Genomic DNA, 20,461 nt, shown 5'->3' with positions numbered 1-20,461 from the left:
AGAACGTTCCACAAATGTTGGCCCACTGTGTTTTCCCTTCCCCTGTGAAAGCAAAGCCTTGCTAAGTAAATGCCCACATAAACAAATATATAATTTTTTAAAAAGATTTTATTTATTTATTTGACAGAGAGAGATAGTAAGAGCAGGAACACAAGTAGGGGGAGTGGGAGAGGGAGAAGCAGGCTTCCCGCGGAACAGGGAGCCCGATGTGGGGCTTGATCCCAGGACCCTGGAATCATGACCTGAGCCAAAGGCAGACGCTTAACCGACTGAGCCACCCAGACGCCCCAACAAATATATAATTTTAATTAAATGTTTATACACTAAAAAAAATTGGCTTCACCATTCACTAAATTTTCTCCTCTGCATCTAAATTACAATCTCAGTTAAACGGTTTCACAAAACATCGAATGAGAACCAGTTTTTAAAAATTAAAACTAATGAGGAAGTAGAGAATGGTTCTTAAGCTTAGGAAAATAGAATTGAGGGCTTCATTTCCATACCCAAATGCCTCCTGGTTTCTGCAACCGAGCTAAACGGTTATGACCACTATTTTGTGATTTGGATGTTACCAAAAAGTTGGTGGCTTGCATAAAGACGGAAAGGCATGCTTATTACATCTGCCACTAAGCTAAGAGAATTCACAAACACGGTAAGTAACAGAAGCAAGAATCAAAAACATTTTGTCCAACTTGAAATCAGCAGATGCCATTCATCACATTTACATTTCAAAGTCCTATGGTAATCACTGTTGTTGCTATAAGGCTAGTTGTTTTTATAGATCTCATACACACACCAGGTACACAGACTGAGTTTTGCCGGGAGACTTAAGGGAGCTGATCCCCTTGTCAGAAGCAGCCAGCAGTTTGATGCAGCTTCTGAAAGTGGCAATGCTCAAGCTAAAGCATCAACAGAGCCTCAGGTGCTGCCGGGTCCTCCAACATCTTGGGCCAAACCTGGCCCATGCCTGTTATTGCATGGTCCTCAAGCTACAAATGGGTTTTGCATGTGTCTGTGGTTGAAATAAATCAAAATGAGAATAATATCTAGTGTGACATGTGAAAAGTATATGAAATTCACATTTCAGTACCCATAAGTAAAATGTTATCAGAAGAGAGTCACGCGCATTCATTCACATAACTGTCTTTGCCTGCTTTTGTTTTACAGGCCAGAGGTGAGCGGTTGTGATAGGGATGTGATGGCCTGCAAGTCTGCAGTGTGTCTATCTGACCCTTTACTGAAAGTTAGGGCATTGTGTTCAGTATTTTTTAAATGGCAGTAACAAAGGAGAACCATGGGAATGATGAGGGAATCCGGAAACCATTTCCTAAGGTGAGTCATTGAGAGAATTGTGGATGTTAGGCCAGTAGAAGAGGAAACCAAAGGACAACATTACAGGTTTCTTTAAATATTTAAAGAGCCAGCATGTGGAAGTGGCTGGTATTTGTGTCACTATAGAGGGTGAAATGAGTAACAGCCATGAAAGTTCAAGAAGGCTGACAGCAATGAAACATAAGAAAGGGCCTTCTAATACATCGGGGTGGACAATCGTAGGACAAACATGGCTTCTGAGGTCAACCCCCAAAAGAGTGAGCATCCTGCCATGATGGTATTTAAGCTAAAAGGCAAGATTATTCTAGGAAGGATTCTTACAGTGGGCAAGAATCTGACCTGTTTCAATGGTGGCATTCTTTCTATGACTTTATCTCAAAAGAAAGAAAATGATCATTTAACAGCAGGTGAAAGTTTAATGGCAGGTCAACAGAAACAATTTCTACTACCAAATTCACTAAGGATTATACCCTACAAAGAAACAGATCTATGATTGGTTCATATGGATATAACACATAATACATACGTGTGTGTATGTAAGTGGCATGTTAAAAAGAGGTCTTTCGTTTAAATAAAGAGTACATCAGCTATAAAAAGAATCACATTAAGAAAAGAAGGGTTATTTTTAGGAGCAGGGCTCCAATTACACAAATAAGGAAAGGACATCCACCACTAAATAAAATGAGCTGAAATCTTCCCTTGTGTTACTACAGGAAATTGGCATGGCACTGCTGGAAAGAGGGAAAATCTATATATAAAATAGAAAGGGGAGCAATATGTTTAAAAAAAAGCAGCATGGCTAAGACATAAAAATACAGTCAAAGGGCACAGTTGTGTGATTTACTTGTACTGGACCTCTTTGCAAAATAGCTTTACAAACAACATCACAAAGCACAGCCACCTGTTAAGCTGTTATGCTGGCCTATCTATTTTCAATGGCAATCTTGACACCCAAGCAAGAGACACAACACCATAGCAACATAAACATCATGGTGTTGGAGAATAAAATTTTAAGAAGCAATTTATAGCCCCTGCTGCAGGCTTGGAAATAAAACTAATCCTATAGCATTTGTTACTATGACATAACATTTCCACTGGCTAAACTCAGATCCAGTGGATACCTCAGGATTCCCTTCCCATGGGCCATTCGGAAAGGAGACTCCAAAATGTCGATTGTACTAGCTGGTCTCCCTAATATAAAGGTATTTAAAATGCGAGACAATATCATTTTCTGCATGGTCAGGGAACGCACAATTACCAAGAATTCATGCAGCATCCACGGATGGACAATTATCACCCCTTACATTTGCCAAGTAAGCTCCCCACCTCCTGTGATCGGCCCCCGATGGAAGCCAAAAAGAGAGGCATTGAACAGTTGGGGAAACTGAGGCACCAGAAAACCAAGTCTCCCTAAATCAATTCCTGGCTATCACACAGCAAGGACTCAGCTCCTTCTAAGTTCACGTTCATACTCCTCGATATACTTGTACCACCCTAAACCAGACACCCCAACATAGAGCAACCTAGGTATTCAAGGAGATAAAATGCCAAGGCGTCTTATTAAATGAAAGGGTAGAGAAAAATGAAAGGAAAATCATGTTTGAAAGTAATTATGCTTTTTTCAGGGATGCTATCCCTATGAGAGGTGGAGCAATTACCAGGACTTAAAACGTGAACATTGTAAGGCGTGGCTGATTTGCAATTCAAAAAGCTCCAACAAAGGCAGAAAGAAAGCTGATCATCCTGCTTAGAGAGGAGACACACCCAAAAGGTGTGCCACAGGGAGGATGGGGTGCTGGCAAAGCCGGGGAGTCGGCATCAGGGTGAGCAGGTTCTGGCCTGTGGTGGATCCTGAGCCCTGGGGTCTGCAACAGAGGCCTGGACTCCGGCACCAAACCACAGTCCATTAGCTCTGGCCACCACCTCCCCACTGCCTCTTTTTACTTTGTTTTTAACTTTCCTCCAAAACAGAGGCCGGTAAGGCCCTTGGGCAGTTCCTTCTCCAGGTCCACAGAAGAGACATGGCCAGAACAACTGGAGAGTAGCCGTTAGCGCAGATGAAAAATGCATGAATCTACAATGAAGCTTCTGGAACACCAGGGACTTGGCTGCTTTTGATCTGAGAACCAGTACTGATCCCCTTTTAAAAAATAAAATGGCTTCTGACACACATAACCAACATCTTTTAAAAAAAGGACCAACTCCTAGAGAAGCCCGGGTAAAAGGCTGAGCACCTATGTAAATAATGGCTAATCTCAAATACACCTGACCCTTTTGGAAATGTTTTTCTTGAAAAGGCTTAAGGGGATTATTCCATTTGGACAACTAATAGCCTAATTACTATTTTTTTTTTTTTTTAAAAACACCACCAAGCTCCTTTTCAGCCAGATCTTGGCAAGGAATCTCGAAGTACACCCCTATCAGCAGCACCATAAGTCACGTCGCTGAAAAACATAATTACACTCAGCTGTGTCCAAGTTTCTGTCAACCACAATCCAAAAAAGGTGAGCTATTAAATCTTGACTCTAAAGGTTTTTTTTTTCATTTTGGACACAATGCCTCTTTATGAGCCACAAAAACATCATATAAAAAAGCAAGCATTCATCATGGCCTTCCACAGAACATGGTTTGGGTCTCCAGCATGCATGGTACAATCTGTACCCCAATGATTAAATGCAATTCTAGTTCTCAAACTCTTTGCACTTGGAGGGGGGAGGATTAAATAACTACATTTCATATCTTTAAACCTGTCTCGTTGAGCAAAAGAACGGTCTACTTTCATGGCACTTTCTAAGTATGAAGAAAACCACTTTTACCCACCGCATCGCTTTTATGGAGGCTTGAACTACTCCAGAATGATGATACGTATGCGGGGATATCAAGGGTCATATTTGTTTTTTGGCTTTTTTCAGCAGCACCAGCATCGTCACTATTTTAGATCAGAACAAACTTGCAGAATATTCCGGATGGAGGACTGTGTCATCAGGGCGCTAACCATAGGAAACTCAACATTTCAGAGGACCTGACCATGGGCTCAAGTCGTTAGTGATAACCCCTGTCTTCACAACTACCTGTCCAGACAAGTAGGCAATTACAAATTTAGCTCTCTCAAACATCTATCCAGTCTTGTTTCTCCATATTAATTGCCAATTACTGGTTTAACGAGAGTGTTGTCTTCTGAGGCTTCCTGGTTCAGGTGCATTAGAGGCTAAACACGCCTGTAAAGTGTTCAGGCATATGCTTCTCAGACTGGATGGAAATTGAGGACCAACATTTTATTAGATCCCACAACTTTCCTGGATAGTGTAGAACAGACTTCTTGAGTGTGGCAAAACCATCGTCCTATAAAATCTAATGAAATCCAAGTTGTTGGCTAGTCAGTTGAAAACTATCTGCAGACATCACTAAGAGAATTGACAAGAATGAAAATGTTACACAGTTTATTCATCAATAAGCCATCATACTGACAAATTATTTTTTCTCCTGCATTAAACATTTATAAAAATTTTTAAAAGCCAACATTATAACTGTACTTCTTCAGAAAAAGGATCCAATTAATGTCTATTTCCACCTAGTACAGGAATAAAGCATTCTCATTAATCAAATATTCTGTCTTTTCCTTTAACAGAAGAACATTTGTCCCTGCCAATCCTGTTTGTTTGGAATGCTTCCAAAAGGCACTGGTCCTTTTTCCTGCCTTAGTAAGGATTCTGAACAAAATGCACTTTTTCTGTTAAATGATAAGAGAAGTACTCCTGAGTTAAAGTTGCCGAGCATTTCATCTGTTGCTACAAAGGTATAGGTTACTAACTGAATCCTTAATGCCACCCAAGGTATGGATATGAACCCATTTTGTCAATTTTCCTTCCTTGAGAGAAGGCAAAATTCAGGGAAAACTTAAGATCCCATGAATTTCAGTTGTATAAGGTTTGTTCTGGGAAGTGGTGTATGAGAAAGTAATAAAAGCAACAACTCAAAAACAAAACAAAACACAACTGACCAGATACCTAGATTAGTAAATGCATAGGGACAGAAAGTGGAATGGTGGTTGCCAGTGGATGCAGGCAGGTGGAGTGGGGATTTCTTCTTCAATGGGTATAGAGTTTCAGTTTTGCAAAAGAGAGTTCTGTGGCTTGATGGTGGTCATGGTTGCCCAACAACATAAATGTACTCAATGCCACTGAACCGTATACTTAAAAATGGTTAAGATGGCAAATGTTGTGTTTTTTATGTATTATACCACAATTTTTTTAAATTATTCTTTAAAAAACTGACCAGAACGTACACATCCAGCTATGTGTGGTCCCTTTCAAATAGTTCATTTTAGGAGATTATATACCTGTATAGTTCAATAGTGCTGACACAGCAAAACATCTCTGACTCTCCACCATGGAACTTAGTGGGGCAGGTGTTTTTGGGTTTTTTCATTGTCTTTACCATTTTTGATCACGGTAAATGTCTCTTGAGGATCCTATTTTAGAAAAAAAATTTTTTTCATTTTTAATTTAGAAAAAAAATCTGACAGCTCCATTTCTGAAATAATTATCAAGTTAAAAATATTTATTTTAATCCGTGTGAGTTGTGACTCTAAAAGAACAATATTAATTTGTGAGTATGGGTTGTAAAGTGCTTTGGAGGCGATGCTAATAGAGGAGAGTCAGAAGTTTCCGAGGAGCAGCTAACTCTGCAGGAAGGATAAATATACACCTTTGAATAGTACATTTTGATGATTTTCATATGCTCCAATTTGCTTACCTGCATGTTAAGAGCCTTTTAAATTTTCAACTAAATGTGCCAAAAACATGGCGTCACTTGTCTGTTCCCATTGTTATTCCTGATACTAATTTTGAGAAAGTCACAGGTGCTCATCAGCGAACCTCTCTGCTGCTGATGTCTATAAAAGCCAAAGGTTTTTACTGCCATTACAAGGAATAATTTCCAAAAGTGTAGGGGTGGTTCTCTTTTTAGAGCATGAGCTACAAAAGTTATTTTCAAAGGAACATGATTCACTTATCAAAGTTAAACCAGAGGAATGTCACTTGGCTTAATACTTGGGTAAAATGGATGGTTCAATGGAAGATAAAACTTATGGACCACTCTCTTAGTTTAATAACCCAATTATTTCCTTTGATAACCCTGAACGAGTTCTCTGATCTTGAAGATTTTTATTCATTTATGTAGGCGTGTGATAGATCTGGAATACCTTCCATCATTCCTTCTAGCTTTTGGATTTGAGGGAAGGCAGAGCGGGGTAGAGCAAAGAGGATGGGCTCTGCAGTCTGAGCAGCCTAGGTGTGGAGGTAGGTCTACCAATGACTAGCCATGCAAGCAGTGATGATCCACATCGAGAAAGGGGGATAATATCCAACTCATGGGAACGTTCTGAGGACTAAACCAAAAGGCACTCAACAGATAAAATTTCTCTCCCTCCTTTCTGTGTGAAATGTAACTGCTATTAGTCCAAGCTACAAAAAAGAGCAACCAGGGGTGCCTGGGTGGCTCAGTCCATTAAGCGTCTGACTCTTGATTTCAGTTCAGGTCATGATCCCGGGGTCAAGAGACTGAGCCCCATATTGGGCTCTGAGCTCAGCACAAGACTGCTTGAAAATTCTTTCTCTCAATCTGCACCCTGCTGCCGCACATGTGTGCACTCTCTTGCAAATAAATAAATAAAATCTTAAAAAAAAGAACAACCACCAGAAACCACATTTTTTTTTTAAGATTTATTTATTTATTTGACAGAGAGAGAGACACAGTGAGAGAGGGAACACAAGCAGGGGGAGTGGGAGAGGGAGAAGCAGGCTTTCCGCTGAGGAGGGAGCCTGATGCGGGGCTCGATCCCAGGACCCCGGGATCATGACCAGAGCTGAAGGCAGACGCTTAATGACTGAGCCACCCAGGCGCCCCCAGAAACCGCATTTTAAAACACTTTCCAAACAGAACATTTCATGGGATGCATTGCTGAGGCATAAAGTGCTGACTCTTGTATTATGTACATAAAAGCAAGGTTACTGCAAGGCCACAGTCAGCCAAGACCTTGTGATACAGGGTAACTGCCTAGCTCATGGATGCTGTGATCAGGAGAGGCAGGGCAAGGAACTGCCACAATTTATGTAAGACGCAAAGATGAAGATGGCTCAGATAAGCAGATATCACTGTCTCTACAAACTGTCCATACAAGTTGGAAACATTTTGCCAGACATAGTGATAAGTGAAACTTTGCCATTTTAACAATAAATAAATCCTTCCCCCCAAAAAAAACACAAAAAAGAAAAAGGGAGCCTGGGTGGCTCAGTCCATTAAAGGGGCTGCCTTTGGCTCAGGTCGTGATCCCGGGATCCTGGGACGGAGCCCCACATCGGGCTCCCTGCTCAGTGGGGAGTCTGCTTCTCCCTCTGCCCCTCCCCCCACTTGTGCGCGCACTCTCTCTAATAAAATCTTTAAAAAAAAAAGAATAAATAAATCCCACTACAGTAGTTAAAACTATAAAATATGGGAGAACTTGTGGAATACAAACAATCCAGCAAATAAGATCCAGTGCATTTGAGGTTTTCAACAACTTAATTATATCCAAGTTAGTGACTTCTCATTCCCCACTTGATAAATTTTCTTTTTCTTTTTTCTTTTTAAGTAATCTCTATACCCAACACGGAGCTCAAACTCACAGCCCCAAGATCAAGAGTTGCACGGTCCACCGACTGAGCCAGCCAGGCGCCCCTAAGTTTTCTTCTAATATACAGATTAGTTATTTTTGGTGTAAAAATACACAAATTAGTGCCCAGAAACACCTGGATCTGGCCTTAATACAGCAAATATGATGGCTTCAATGGTGTGTGTGTGTGTGTGTGTGTGTGTGTGTGCAGACGTGGGGCGGGGACCAGTCTTTGGAGAATAGCTGCTTAGATTAGGTGCTTAAACAACATTACAGGCTGTCATCAAATTACATTTGTTGGGCCAATCTTACTTCTTTAGGTGATTCATTCTGGGAAAGAAACAACACCCTAAAGATTGTCAGATATAATCCAAAGGACTTAAGGGTGATTTTTTTTTCTTTGCTCAGGAACAAGAGGAATCTAGAAGGTCATGCTTTACCCAAACTTAAAAGGAGCAAAAAAAGGAATAAAAAAGTGAATAGTCACTAGATAAACTTGATCAAGAACCTACGTTAGCTACTTGTTTAGATTATGAGTCGACTTCCACTAAAGTCTAAAAAGGAACTTCAAGAGCAGTCCCCTTTTGTCAGAGGGCTGGGAAATGAAAGAATGAGTCACTTTAATACTTGATGTCAAAATCTTGGTGCAGGCCAGCTTTTGTGTTTCTAAATCAACAAACAGCATCAGATAATGCTGTTCAGGCAGTCTGCCAGAAAGTGGCGGGGGGACCCTAGCCTCCTTCCTGTGACGCGGGTGAAGCCGGTGGCCAAGACAGTGTGTCCTATGCAGTGGGGCTCCCTTCTAGTGGTCTGTCATCTGGGGAGATTTGCCCAGCCTAGTGTGGTATGATCTTGCCATTCTAAACAGAGACTGTTGAGACAGAGTTTAAATAGCCAGTCAGCCTCCTTTGCAATAAAGCCAGTGATGGGAAGTCTTCAGGACATCTGTCTAGAATGAATCAGGCAGAAGGTTCAACTCCCATGTAGAACCAGCTCCTCCAGAATGTGTTTTCTAGGACTCATTTGGCTAACACATGATTTCCCATTCAATGCACATAGAAAGCAGAGACATGCGCTTGGAGCCTAGACAGAAAGGTCCCCAGGTACTGTTCCTTCCACTCATCATGGCCACCAGCCTCTGTCCCCTCGGGGTGGGAAGGAGGGGTGATGGTTCCCCAGCACCCTGAAGCCCTATAATGGGCCTCAGGGCAGCTGTTCAATCTGTGACTGCTTCTTTCCCCTAAGTATCAAGTTCTGACCTAAATTGTGGCTGTTCTGGTCCAAATCTGGCAGATTTTCTTCCCACACTGCTGCAGAAGAGAACAACCTCCTTCGGAAAGCTTTCTAAAAATTAGGACAACTAGAGCTATCTCCTTGAGGGCAGGGACCACAACTTTTCAGTGGATCATAATTCTGATTCAGCACTTTCTGTCAATGGCTCTGTCTCTAAACATAGAAGTCTATGTTTATCCAGAGCCACCTCTATTTTTTAAAAAATTTTATTGAGATGTATATTTTATGTACCAACTCAATTTTTTTTTTAAGATTTATTTTAGAGAGAGAAAGAGAGCATGTGCGTGGGGCGGGGGTGGGGGAGGCAGAGGGAGAGGGAGAGAGGAACTCAAAAGCAGACTCCGTGCTGAGCGTGGAACCCAAGGCAGGGCTCAGTATTATGACCCTGAGATCTCGACCTGAGCCAAAAATCAAGAATCGGATGCTTTTAACCGACTGAGTCATCCAGGTGCCCCTGTCATAATCCATTTTAAAATGGCAGTGAGGGGTGCCTGGGTGGCTCAGTTAGTTCAGCATCTGCCTTCAGCTCAGGTCATGATCTCGGGGTCCTGGGATCGAGTCCCACATCGGGCTCCCTGCTCAGCAGGGGTCTGCTTCTCCCTCTCCCTCTGCCCTTCCACCAGCTCATGCTCTCTCTGTCTCTCAAATAAATAAATCTTTAGAAAATAAAATTTTAAATTTTAAAATAAAATAAAATAAAATAAAATGGCAGTGAAACTTCTCCAGTGGCCTCTGAACTGTAAGCTCTAGGAGGGCAGGAATCATGTCTGCCTTGTTTGCTGCTCCATCCCTAGCACTTGGCCTGGCACTTGGCACATAGTTGGAGTCCAATAAATATTTGCAATATGAACACGTTCATACTCCCCCGAGTGCCAACCTAGATACAAGAAATAATAACCTCAAGAGAAACTGTCAATCCAGCTATTCTCCCTCTGGTAGGCAGAAAGGTCCCCAAGATTCCTGCTCCCTGGCGTGCACACCCTGTTTATCTATAATTCCTACCCCTTGAATGTGGGTGGGCCTGACCTAATCAGGCCAGTCTTTTTTGAAAAAGAGTCTGAAGGTCAGAGATAACACATCAGAGAGATTCAAAGTTACAGCAGATGCTCTCCTATTGGACATGAAGAGGCAAACTGCCATGTTGTGGACAGGGTCACATTGCAGGAAATGGCAGGTAGCCCCTAGGAGTTGGCCCCTACTTGATGGCTGGCAAGAAAGGGAGTAATCTTAGTTTTATAACCATGAGGAACTGAATTCTGCCAATAATCCACACAAGCTTTTAAGAGACTCCAAGCTCCACAAGGAAGGGCAGCCCGGCTAACCCCTTGATTTCAACTTTGAGAGACCCTGAGCAGCCACGCCATCAGCCATGCCATCCCCAAACTTCTGGCCTACAGAAACTGTGAAATAATAAAAGGGTATTGTTTTAAGCCACTAAGTTTGCGATAATTTGTTACAGAGTAATAGAAACCAAATACACTCCTCCAGAAGTTAGCAGGAAAGCAGAATGATTACATTAACTCCCAGGGAAGACTGGGCCTCAAGCTTCTCAGGGGGCATTGCTGAGCAATTTTTAAATGAAGATGTTTATAATATAAAAGAATCTCTAGCTTGCAAAATTTCAGGTGGTATAAAACCTAAGTGAAAAAAATGTAAACAATGTGAAGGAAGACAACTGGGCTCAGCTTTCCAGAAATGGTCCCATTTTTCCCAGCTTCTGCTCATCCGTTCATTAAGCATCTACTATGTGCCAGACTTGAGGTTTAAGCATTAGAGCTGCCCACCCAATATGGCAGCCACCAGCCACCCATGGCCCTTGAGCACTACAAAGTGGCTAGTGGGCACTGAAATGCGCTGCAATTGGTAAATAACACCCTGGATGTCAAAGACTTAGTATGAAAGAAAAATAAGTGAAACTATGTTATCACTATTTTCCTATGTGGGTTACACGTTGAAAAGGTAAGAGTGGGAATGAAGGATATACAAGTAAACAAATAAATAAGTACAGATTATGAGAAATGCTCCGAAGGAAATAAGTACAGAGATAAAGAAGAGGAGAAAACTACTTTAGATGGAGTGGTCTGGAACAATGTCACTAAGGAGGTGACATTTCCATGTTGAACTCAAGTTTGAACACATGATGGCAACAGAGGCTGAACGCTTAAGAGGGCTGACCCAAGCCATTGGCTGGTTGCAGGTCCATCACATTGTTCTAGTCCCACTTAGGTTCCAGGTAAACAGCGCCCACTAGAGGTGTGCAGCCCCGAGATCCTATGTGGAGGAATTGTTTTGAAGTTGGAGAATGTACAGTATGAAAAGTCAAGCATCCAAGATAATTTTTTTCAAATGACTTTACATTTTCCAGATACAATTTGTTCTCCAGTTTTAACATCGGTAACACACTTGCACTTCATCAACCATGGAGCCTACTAAAAAAAACAAAACAAAAAAAAATCTCCACTTGGGACACCACAAAATACCCAATTGCCAGAATGAGACAGGGAGGGCGGGCAGTTGGCAATTTACAATCTGAAATTCTTTTCCTCTCCCAGCAGGCTGAATTTACAAAAGATATATAAAACCTTCCTGACTTCTTGCTACAAATCAGCTGATGTCTATATAGGTCTTTTTCTCCAAACAGGGGCAGAAGTGTTAGCTAGTTTCCAAAAAAGTTTCCCAAGTTATTTGACCACATAAACCTCCAGGCAACAACAGAAAGCAGGCCAAAGCTCACACGGGCCAACCAGGGGCACCTGCGCCCTCACTCAGGCGGCTAAAGCAATGAACCTCGACGTACTTTTCCAGTAATCACTGCCCCTGAAAAACACGTTTACTGCCTGTCACTCTGCACACGCTTTTATATTAAAAAAAGAAGGGGGCGCCTGGGTGGCTCAGTCGTTAAGCGTCTGCCTTCAGCTCAGGTCATGATCCCGGGGTCCTGGGATCGAGCCCCACACCGGGCTCCCGGCTCGCCAGGAAGCCTGCTTCTCCCTCTCCCACTCCTGATTGTGTTCCTGCTCTCGTGGTCTCTCTGTCAAATAAATAAAATCTTTAAAAAATAATAAAATAAAAAAATAAAAAAAGAACTCTGTGAACCCTTCCCCCCAAAAACACACTTTCCTAATTGTCACTCTGGGGCAAGGAGGTGGGGGGGGAGCATGGTGGATCTTCAAGAGATGGAGTGATGAAACTATATTAATTTTTTAAAAACTGCTTACAAAAAAAAAAAACAGTACTCTCCGTTCACCCAAAATGAGAGCTTTTCTGAAATGAAGAAGTATTACTCAATCAGACACAAGGTTTTTAAGTCGGTTTTTAAGAGCCTCAGGGACTCACTCGCTCCTTTTGTAACGAACAGCACATGTTAATTACCACCCACTTTTAACTAAGGTTTCCTTAACAATAACCTCCTTTTTTTTCAAGGCCCAGAATCTGTTTCATGAGGCTGGCAGACATTCACACCCAAATCAAGAGGGGGGAGGGGGGGGATGCAGTGTCCTTTGCACACAAAGTCAATTTCACTGACCAGCCAGGGAGAACAGCATCTGCTCCTTGTTGTCTGTTCCATTAGTGGTGAAAGGTTTGCACTTACCCATTAACCCGCCCACGTGCCCCTCCCGGCCAGCAAGGGAGCTGTGAGGACGTCATTCTCTGACTGTGGGACAGGCACGAGGAGCTACCAGGATCACCCAGAAATCAAACTCATGACCCCGGCCTTGGTCCCTCCCATCTAGGCTAAGAGTCAGGGGGGAAAAAAAAAAAAGTCAAAATAGTACTTGTTCTTAAAAAACATTTTCAAAATTATGTTCAAGAGGAACCCTGGGGGAAGTATGTGAGATTAACCCAAGGAGACTTTACTCTATATTCAGGAGTATCACTTTGTACAAAAAACAGTGTCAATGCCAATATCAAACTTAAACAATCTTTCCCGCAGAATTTCTGCCCCAATACTTGCAGACGCATTTTATGAGAACTGTTTGAAACAGGGAATAAGGAGCATTATTGGGCATTTTGGAATCTCCATTTAGGTCATTCCAGAGTCAGCACCACCCCAATCCCAAATCTGTTCTCAGAAATGTACGCAAAAGAAAATTCTCCGGGGACCCAGAAGAGCCTGGATAAAAGTGCACTGGCTCCCGGCCAGGGCAAAGAACAAAATAATAATCTGTATTAAAAAGTTGTTTTTCTTTCCTTTCCTTTCTTTCTCTCTCTTCTTTTCTTGGAGGAGAGGGAAGTGTTTCTATTTTTCATTGTGCAACGAATCCCTGAGGACCACAAATAAATCCCTAAAAGCGTGCCCATTAACGTTAATGCAGTCAGAACAGGAACTGTTAAAACACCAAAGCAAGTAATGAAAACAGAAGGATTTCTGCCTTAATATTAGGATGTGCTTAGCTCTTGAAGGTGCTGATCTTACGAATAAGAACCTGTCAGGGAGGGGTGATCTTCAGACTCCTCCAAGGAGTCTCGAAGGTAGAGTTTGGGATGCTGGCAGCACCAAGTGGCAGCACCAAGGAGAGGCTTGGGACAAAGCGGCCTTGAACTCCACCACAATCTCCTTGGAATCACACATCCAGAAGAAGCCACCCCATTAATCTAAGGAAAACCAGTAGATTCATTATACAAGAGCAACTTCAAATAAAGCCCCCTGGCCTTTCTTCTGGTCAGCTGACCAAATGTCCCCTAAGTAGACAGAAGGTCAGAGTCTGTCTCCAAGCCACCTTCAACTAGAGACTACTGAGGACACTTAGTGTCCCTGGCTTTGCATAGCGGGTTTAGGAATAATATTTCCTCCCAACAAGGAACCTCCCAGAGGAAGAAAAGTGGGAGAACCCCTGGCCTACAGTATGAAACAGCTCTGCACCAGAAATCAGAAGACCCAGGTTCTGGCCTAGACCCTGCCCTTGGCTACAAGATGGGCAACTAACTGGATCTTCTATAACCACAGTCTCCTCCACAAAATGAGATGGCTCAAGTACAGAAAATCTCTACTAAGCCCTTCCAAGTCTAAGTTAAAAAATCTACATCACCAAATGTTCCAAATGAAGACGGTGACAACTGTTTCTTATCTTTTTAAAGATTTTTATTTATTTATTTGACAGAGAGAGACACAGAGAGAGAAGGAACACAAGCAGGGGGAGTGGGAGAGGGAAAAGCAGGCTTCTCGCTGAGTAGGGGGGCCGATGTGGGGCTCGATCCCAGGACCCTGGGATCATGACCAGCACCAAAAGCAGGTGCCCAACCGACTGAGCCACCCAGGCACCCCACAACTGTTTCTTTAGAGCCAACTATTAGCCCCCAGGAACCTTTACTGTTTAGAACTTTCCAATGAATGGGCATATATTCAGTTAAGAGATGACACTGAACAAAAACGAAGAAACTATTCTAATGAAGTTTCTTATTAAAATTAATCCATAGGATGTTACCTCTTAAAATTCTTCATCCTGAAATTGTCTAAAAAACAAAACACCAACACTCTGATCTAGACTGATCTAGACTGACCTAGACCGATCTAGACTGATCTAGACTGTGACTGAGATTTTCTTTATGCCCCAACACTGCTTCTCTTTCCTGGAACTAGGGAATATTTTATGAATTAAAATAAGGCTTAGATAAATAGTAGAATTCAGTACCCTCTACAACAATTGAAAAGGTCTTTGATTTTTCATTAAGTTGATAGTGTTGACTCTATTTTCAAGAAATGGTTTTTCCTTTTTCTGCATTAAATACCAGTGACAGGCAAAGAGCAGCATAAAGAAAAACAATGGGTTTGGGGCGCCTGGGTGGCTCAGTTGTTAAGAGTCTGCCTTCGGCTCAGGTCATGATCCTGGGGTCCTGAGATCGAGGCCCACATCGGGCTCCCTGCTCCGCGGGAAGCCTGCTTCTCCCTCTCCCACTCCCCCTGCTTGTGTTCCCTCTCTCACTGTGTCTCTCTCTGTCAAATAAATAAATAAAATCTTTTTAAAAAAAGAAAAATAATAGGTTTTTACCATGGCTCTGGTTGTGGTTTGGTTATTAACTAGTGTGTGGGGCGCCTGGGTGGCTCAGTCGGTTAAGCGACTGCCTTCGGCTCAGGTCATGATCCTGGAGTCTCGGGATCGAGCCCGCATGGGGCTCCCTGCTCAGCGGGGAGTCTGCTTCTCCCTCTGACCCTCTTCCCTCTCGTGCTCTCTCTCTCATTCTCTCTCTCTCTCAAATAAATAAATAAAATCTTAAAAAAAAAAACGTGTTGTGTGACCTGGCACACATTATTTAACCTTTCTGACTCTCAGTTTACACATCTGCAAAACGCGGATAATAGCACACGAGTTCCCCCTATGCTCCCCTCCACCAGGGGTTAAACAGGGTAAGGCCAGGGAAGAAGAATGGACACAGTGTTGGTTCTCTCACTTTACTCTGCACATTTTCAAAAATATGGGCGCTCCTAATTAACCACGGGGGTGAGACAGAAATAAATTCCTGAAGTACCATGTAGACAGAATCAGGCCCAAGCAAATAAAGCCTTTAAGCAAAAGTTAGGTTTCGAAGAGTCTACCTAAGTCGATGGTAATTGTCTTCTCTGAAGACACTGTTAAGTTCCTTCCCAGTTTTTAATGTTAAAGACAGGGCTCCTGGGTGGCTCAGTCAGTTAAGCGTCTGCCTTCAGGTCATGATCCCCGGGTTCTGGGACAGAGACCCATGTCAGGCTCCCTGCTCAGCAGGGAGCCTGCTTCTCCCTCTGCCCCTGCTCTTGTGCCTGTTCTCTCTGTCTCTCTCTCTCTCGATCACTCTGTTTCTCAAATAAATAAATAAAATCTTAAAAGAAAAAATAATGTTGGGGCACCTGGGTGGCTCAGTCGGTTAAGCGGCTGCCTTCAGCTCAGGTCATGATCCCAGGGTCCTGGGATCGAGCCCCGCCACGGGCTCCTTGCTCAGCAGGGAGTCTGCTTCTCCCCCTCCCTCTGCCTGCCGCTCCTCCCCCTGCTTGTGCTCTCTGTCAAATAAATAAATAAAATCATAAAAAATAAAAAAATGTTAAGGATAGTAGGACACAGCGCAAAGGGGGGATGGTGGACACTGGGGGGTGTTTACTACCAGTCAGATTCCAGGGATCCAACCTTTGGTGCACTGGGCCTATTTCCTCACCCATCATCTGGCTTGGAAAATCTGAAATCCTATCAGTTTGAAATTTCTATCAATCTAAACTGTCCCCCCGCTTCTCTAACCAAGTGGAACACTACAAAATACAACTTTTTAAGAAACTGAATCATGCTTTAATCCAAATGAATTATACATTAATTAAATAATTAGACATTCTATTACAGGTGGAGCCTGATTTCATTTGCCAATTAAGAAAGGGCCTCTGAAAAAAAAGAAAGGGCCTCCACCTGTACATTCAAAAGTGATTACTTCACCCTGAAGTGGTGGGTATTTTAGTAGCATAGATAAATAAGTTGCTCAAGAACTGTGCCTGAATATTCAGGAAGCCTGTGAAGAAAACCAACCAAAATAAAGAGAAGAAAAAGATTCTGTAGGTAGTAAGAAGATTCTAGAACTGGTTATTTTCTTGACTATCACCTCCGTTTGGGGGGTATTTCATGTAGTACCGACATTACCCCTAGATTCCAAACTCCTCTCAATAAATAAAGTCACGGGGGGGGGGCGCCTGGGTGGCTCAGTCGTTAAGCGTCTGCCTTCGACTCACGTTGTGATCCGAGTCCTGGTATCGAGCCCCACATCGGGCTCCCTGCTCAGCGGGAAGCCTGCCTATCTCTCTCCCATTCCCCCTGCTTGTGCTCCCTCTCTCACTGTGTCTCTCTCTGTTAAATAAATAAAATCCTTATAAGTCAACCAATCAATCAGTCAGTCAGTCACTGGGGAGGGATGAAGAAGCGCATGCACCTCCAGGCTGAACTGCTCCAGCTCAGCTGCCCAGGGGGTGGGAAAAGCTCAATGTTTAAGAAATATTCTGGTTAGCCAGGGTCACTCATTGGCCTCCCCCACTCCCCGCACATTTGTGTGCTGCTCCTGGATTTACATGGTCGGGATGCACCCCCAAAACTCTGCCTACCCACATGGATTCCATCCTTCAAGACTCTACTCCAATGTTACCTCCTCAAACGCCAAACAGGAAGGAACGCTAAGTTGATCATCCTGGTGGGGGCTGACCTTTCTCTTGGGGAGCCAGTGTTCCTGGGATGTATGTTTTGTCAACTCGGAACTACCTGGGTCTTGCCTTAACACTCGATCCAGATGACAGATTAAGATAGCCCCTCGGGAGCGCAAGCCCCTCGGGAGCACAACGGCTTCATCGGTTAAACATCTTTTTCTTTCCGAAAGCACCTATCCCCTTCCATAAGGTAATGACACAAAAATATGTCTGATCAATTAAATGCTCTGTAATTAAGTATAAATACCATTTGGCTCGCCGGTTTCTATGGCACACTAAATCACCCTAGTGAGTTTCAAATTTCCCTGATTGGCTTCACGCTTCCTTGATGTCCCTGGACAGGCGCTAAGCAATTGTGAAAGCACCAAAATGGTAGGGAGACAAGGGGGAAGAAAGGGAAGCCGGGGCCTGATTAATCCTCAGAGTCATCATTTCCTGAATGATGGAACTTGCTGCTTCGGGGGAATCTGAAGAAGGGAACAGGAGCAGCGGGTGGAGGACGAGGACGAGCCCCCGCCCGCCCTGCAGCGGGTGGACCCGGAGCCGCGGCCGAGCCCGCACCCACGTGCTGGAGCGCCCTCCTGTGGCCGCGCCGCAGTCCCCGCCGCTCCCGGCTAGCCCGCAGACCACGCTCCCCGCCGCTAAAGAAACAAGAGACGCAGAAAGTTTCCGAGCCAGGCGGGTTTGCGAAAGGTCGAAGCCAGGTCTGGGAGCCTCTAAGAGCGGGCGTGGCGGGAGCGGCGCCCAGGCTGGCGGCGACCGCGAGAAGTCCGGGCCCAGGAGGACTCCCCTAGAGCTCCGAGGTGCCTCCCAGCGGGGCTCGGGGCTTGGAGATCCTGAGGGCAAAGGCTTCTCCCGTACCCAGACCTTACAGCAAAACGCGTGGAGCGGAGCCAGAGCCCAAGCCAGGACGGGGTGCCTTCCCCCCACACCCCCAAGCTACCAGGACGCGCTTGGGGCGCTTGGGTTTGCTTTATTCATTTTATTAATTGGAGGGAGGGGTGCACCAATTCCCTCTGGTGCATCCGGATCCCCAACAATCAGGATTCTGGGTGCCCCCCAAGACTCCACCTAGAGTCTACCGCCCCACCCAACGCCGCCCTCCCCCGCTGGGGTGACAAGTGGAAACAGCAACTCCCCTTCCTCCTCCCCTCCAGCCTTCTGGCTTGGGAGGTAATGCTCCAGCAGGGTTTCCCTGACCGCCCGCAGAAGACCCCGCCGACCGGGAGGCGGCAGCGGGGTAACACGGTGCCCTGGGGCGGGGGGTGGGGGACAGGAGCGGGAGAGGCCGGGCCCAGTGCGGCGCGGCGCTTACCTCGTCCACGGTGAGCGGCATGCAGATCCGGTACTCCTTCAGCAGCATGGTCCTGCCGGCCGCGCGCCCCCGGGGCGGGAAGCGGGGGGGGGGCGCCCCCTAAACCAACAAAGCTGCCGCCCAGGCGCAGGGCAGGGCGTCCGGAGCCCTGCGCTCGGAGCCGGCCGGCGAAGCAGCCCTGGCGGTGCGCTCAGCTCCTAGCTTCCTCTTCTCCGCCGGAGAGCATGTCAAGGTTCGGGTCCGGGTGTTCGGGGCTCCCCCGCCTTCTTTCTCGCCGAGGTCGGTCCTCCCGGAACGCGGTGTTGCAAAGTCAGGGAGGGATCAGGGAGGGATCAGGGAGAGAGGGAGGGAGACCCGCTGGAAACCGCTCAGATCGGCAGCCCCGGGCGGTAGGAGCGGCCGCCGGATCAGGACATGCCCGGTGGCGGGCAAGGGAGGAAAAAAGAGAGATTTCCGAAAATTAAAACGAATGCACAAAAGTCACCCGCTCGATCCGCCTCCGAATGCAGACATGAACCTGGCGACCCCCCTTCCCCGGCGGGTCTGCCAATGCTAATGTCACCAGGAACACATTGCAGCCGGAGCTGGGGATGCTGACTTTTCCAGACAAAGGCTCGATCGGCTCCTCTCCCCGGGCGGTAAACAAGATTTCCTGCTCTTTTTAGGGCCGGTCCCCGAGGCGCTCCAGGGCTCGCAGCGGGAGAAAAAGGAAGCCGCCGCCACCGCTCGGCTCTGTCGGGCTGGGGCCCGGGGTTCCTCCAACCTGGGCTCGCGGCGGCGAGGGGCGGGCGAGAGGAAGCTGGCGCCTTCCGCGCACGTCCCCTCCCCCGAGTCCCTCGGCTCCGCGAGCGCCGTGCGTGCCCGCGAGTTTGCAGCCACCTCGCCGGGGCCGGAGAGTCAGCGCGGAGCTGCAGTGTGCCTCGGGCCCGGGAGGTGGGTGCGGGAGGAGCGAGCGCCAGCGAGGCTGACATCAGCAGCGGCCGCGGTGGGGAGGGTAGCCCCATCCGGCCAATGGGGAAATGGCAAAGAATGTGGAGGATTTAAACAAAACAGCATGTCTCTCCCCGGCTCCTGCCAGACGGCAGGGCTGCCCCGGAGCCGAGCCTGGCCGGCGCTGGGGAGGACTGGCAAAGGGGTCTTCTTCCCTGGCTCCTTTACCCTTTGAAATCTGTTCTCAAGATGTTCCCTGGGTGCCAGGGGTGCTCTGCCCGCCCCCCGCCCGGCTAGTTTCTGGTTTCCAGGTGCAGAAGTGTTTCTTGACCTTTGGAGAAGCTCTTTACAAATGCCCACCCCGAGCGTTTCCCCTTTGGTCCGGTGAGCAAGCCCAGCGCTGGAGTGGCTATGGGCTTTGGGAGCATGAGACCCAACTCTTGCCTGGCTTCCTGACTGGTTTCGGAGAGGGAATCCTGGATAACTGGGAGGTGCCACAGCGTGGAAGAAAATGAAGCACCCGACCAGAGGGAACGGGAGGCGGACATAGCCTTTTCACCTCTCCTGGCCTGCTCTGCTCTCCGACCGCAGGCTTCTCGGGACAGCAAGAGTAGGTTTTCCTGCCAGCACTCCTAAGTTCAAAAAGTCAGTGAAATGTCAATGAAAATGCCTGGAGTGGTGGTACTTCATCCATATTAAACAGCTCCCTCATTTTAACCACAAGAGGCACATTCTTCAGTTACTCAGGAAGCTGCGTGTAACTGCTGAAGTCTGTTTTTCATTTGTCTGG

The 20,461-nt window shown here is 45.7% G+C and overlaps 1 protein-coding gene across 1 annotated transcript in view; it reads right to left on the bottom strand.

Annotated features, from left to right (window-relative positions):
- PITPNC1 (phosphatidylinositol transfer protein cytoplasmic 1) overlaps positions 1–19,413 on the bottom strand; it is a 238,294-nt gene extending 218,881 nt beyond the window's left edge. The window contains exon 1 of the mRNA XM_073883281.1: positions 18,742–19,413. The gene's annotated coding sequence lies outside the window, so the exon portion shown is untranslated. The remainder of the gene's footprint in view (positions 1–18,741) is intronic.
- Between the last annotated feature and the right edge of the window lie 1,048 nt (positions 19,414–20,461).

The sequence above is a fragment of the Callorhinus ursinus genome, unplaced genomic scaffold (genome assembly GCF_003265705.2).
Source record: "Callorhinus ursinus isolate GAN/ISIS: 27379988/994484 unplaced genomic scaffold, GSC_fseal_2.0 scaffold50, whole genome shotgun sequence".
Lineage (NCBI taxonomy): Eukaryota > Metazoa > Chordata > Mammalia > Carnivora > Otariidae > Callorhinus > Callorhinus ursinus.
Note: the sequence above shows the minus strand (reverse complement) of the source record. Positions and strands in the feature narration are given on the sequence as shown.